The sequence below is a fragment of the Lactuca virosa genome, chromosome 1 (assembly GCF_052849685.1).
Source record: "Lactuca virosa cultivar CGN04683 chromosome 1, Lactuca_virosa_CGN04683_v6, whole genome shotgun sequence".
Taxonomy (NCBI): domain Eukaryota; kingdom Viridiplantae; phylum Streptophyta; class Magnoliopsida; order Asterales; family Asteraceae; genus Lactuca; species Lactuca virosa.
The window spans coordinates 331,699,543-331,702,580 of NC_136426.1; the positions used below are offsets into that span (position 1 = coordinate 331,699,543).

Below are 3,038 nucleotides of genomic sequence, written 5' to 3' on the forward strand. Positions count from 1 at the left end.
CCGATAGTCGATGCAAACGCGCCACCCAGTCACTGTTCTTGTTAGAATCAATTCGTTAGCTTCATTGGCAACAACTATCATTCCTCCTTTCTTTGGTACAACGTGGACCGGACTTACCCATGTGCTATCGGAGATGGAATAAATGATACCAACATCTAATAGTTTAACCACCTCCTTTTTAACTACTTCTTGCATATTTGGATTGATTCTTCTTTGACGTTGCACTATGGGTTTAGCTCCATCTTCTAAGTTGATCTTATGAGAACAATAGGTTGGACTAATCCCCTTGATGTCAGTGATCTTCCATGTTATGGCACTTTGTCTTTTCTTTAATACTTTCACGAGGCTTTCTTTTTCATGTATCGATAGATCGAAAGGAATTATTACTGGCTTTTGTTGTCCTTCTTCTAAGAATGCATACTCCAGGTGTTCGGGGAGGGCTTTCAGCTCAACTTTTGGTTTCTCGTCAGTTACCACGACGTGGGCATCCTGCCACATCGTGGTGTCACAACTTTTAATTCTGTTTCGTGGAAAAATATCTTGCCACGACGTGTTCTCGTCACCACGTCGTGTTGCCTCTTCTGCCTCTTTTATTGCTTCATTATACTCACTTTCTTCCAATAACTTCTCTAATTCTTTTAAGTCGAGTTCGGGATCAAAATTTCCTTCTTCAAGCACCATGAATCCCTCAGTTTCTTCTTCTTTCCAACCCTCTAGCTCTTTTTCAAGTACTTCATCTAACACATCGACAGAAAACGTCGTATCATCACTTATCCTTGAATATTTGATTTCCCGATTAACTCCAAAAGTAACTGCTTCTTCTCCAACTCGTAGAGTAAGTTTGGACTCTCTTATATCTACCAAGGCTCGGGCTGTACTCAATAATGGCCTTCCAAGGATGATCGGGACTTGCTCGTCTTCCTCCATATCCAAAACATTGAAATCAACGGGAAAAACAAACTTGACAACTTTTACTAGTAAGTCTTCACAAATACCCCTTGGAAAGGTCATAGTTTTATTGGCTAGATGGATAACCATGCAGATCGGTCTTGGTTCGGGAAGATCAAGATTCTTGAAAAACGAATAGGCCATCAAGTTGACACTTGCTCCCGAGTCGGCTAGAGCATGGCTTGTTGCTAGATTCCCGAATTGGCATGGCAATGTTATACTTCCTGGATCCCCCATCTTCTTTGGTAGCATGTTGAGCATTGCAGCTGAGCAAGTTTCATTCAATACTACTTTAGATAATCCCTCCATTTTCTTGTGGTTTGTTAAAAGGTCCTTGAGATTTTTGGCATATTTTGGCATTTCGGCTAAAGCCTCAAGGAAGGGAATGTTGATTTCAAGAGACTTTATGTGATCTAAAAACCTCCGGTAATCTTCAGCATGCTTTTCTTGAATTGCTCTACTCGGGAAAGGCAATGGTGGACGGTATGGCTTAACAGGTTCAGCAACCTTCTTTTCAGCTTGTTGCCACGTCGTGGTGATTGTCCAGATTCACTTCCTTGATTTTCCTCTTGAACTTCCTTCTCTACTTCTGGGTTGTTTCTGTCTAAAGGCGTTAAATGAGTAATAATTTTTCCGCTTCTAGTGGTGATGGCTTGAATGTGAGCTCGTCGCGGGTTTTGTTCGGTATTTCCCGGAAGTCCTCCTGGCGATCTTTCATTTAATTTGCTTGCTAGCTGCCCAAGTTGTTTTTCTATGGTAAGGATTGAAGCTTGTTGATTCCTAACGAGTGCTTGCGTATTTTTCATCATCTCTTGTTGTTCCTTCATCATTGTTTGTTGCTCATTGATTGCTGCTTCAGTTCCTTCGTGCCTTTTCTCGGAAGCAGCTACAAATCGGGTAAGCATCGACTCCAAATCAGATTTCTTTTCCTCCGGGTGTTCTTCCCTTTGGTAGAAGCCTCTTCCTTTTTGGTCATACTTTTCTTCCTTGGCCTTTTTATACTCATCATAAGGTAACCATTTTTTCTTGGGTTTTCTCCAATCTTCATCAAAACGATCACCGCTCGAGTAGAAAGCTTGAACCTACCGGTTTCCATTCTCATCAAGGTCACAATCTCTAGTCAAATGAGGCCCGTTACTGTTTTCACACCCAACCCGAATAGCATGGATTGTTTGATCCATCTTAGTCATCCTCCTATCCATGCTTTGCAACATTGCCGTAACTGCCGACATATCTTCTAAAGCCGCATTAGCCGATCCCCTAGTTACATCATTCCTTGGATTATGATATTCTCTAGAGTGCTTAGAGAATTCTTCAATGAGTTGCTTTATCACCAGGGGTGGCTTCTTTGTGAGGGGTCCTTGCGAATCAAGGAGCTGTCTGGTTGTCATGTTCACTCCATCATAGAAAATGGAGACTTCCTGTTGACTGTTCAGATCATGATGTGGACAATTCCTTAATAAGCCCTTGTATCTCTCCCACGCCTCATATAGTGACTCTCCAGCTTGTTGTTCAAAGTTTGCTATGGCTTTTTTCAACTTTGCTATCTTTGATGGAGGGCAAAATTGATCAATAAATTCCTCTTTCATCTTAGCCCAAGTGGTGATGGATCCTGGAGGAAGTGATTTTAGCCAATCTTTCGCCGCCCCCTTAAATGTGACCGGTAGCATACGAAGCAAGACAGTATCGTGAGCCACATTTGGAACATTGAAGTAGTCGGCTATGTCATTGACCTCATCTAGATGCTTGTATGCATCTTCATGATCTTTCCCGTAGAATGGGAGTTCTTTAAGTTGGGCGAGTATGTGGCCCTTAAGCTCAAAGTTGGCAGTTGCAGGAATCACGGGTTGCACGAGTCCTGGGCCGATATCATTTCGAATCCTTTTCTTCCATTCGCCCATGGGAACTTCATCGATGTTCGCCATGGTATTAGCAAGTTCGCCTTCTATGTCGCTTCCTTCTTCAAATTCGCTTTCTTCCTTTTCGGTTTCGTACTCAGTTTCCTCCTTCTTTGGGCCTTCGTCCGCCAATGAAGAGATGCTGGATTCTCCTACTTTCTTGCCCTTTTTCTTGCTAAAAACAGATTTGAG

The 3,038-nt window shown here is 42.4% G+C and overlaps 1 non-coding gene across 1 annotated transcript; it reads left to right on the forward strand.

The window, feature by feature from the left end:
* Positions 1 to 2,382: 2,382 nt before the first annotated feature.
* LOC145151664 (small nucleolar RNA R71) lies at positions 2,383 to 2,489 on the forward strand. The gene has a single exon (XR_013732226.1). It is a non-coding gene; the product is annotated as a small nucleolar RNA R71 (small nucleolar RNA).
* The last annotated feature ends 549 nt before the right edge of the window (positions 2,490 to 3,038 follow it).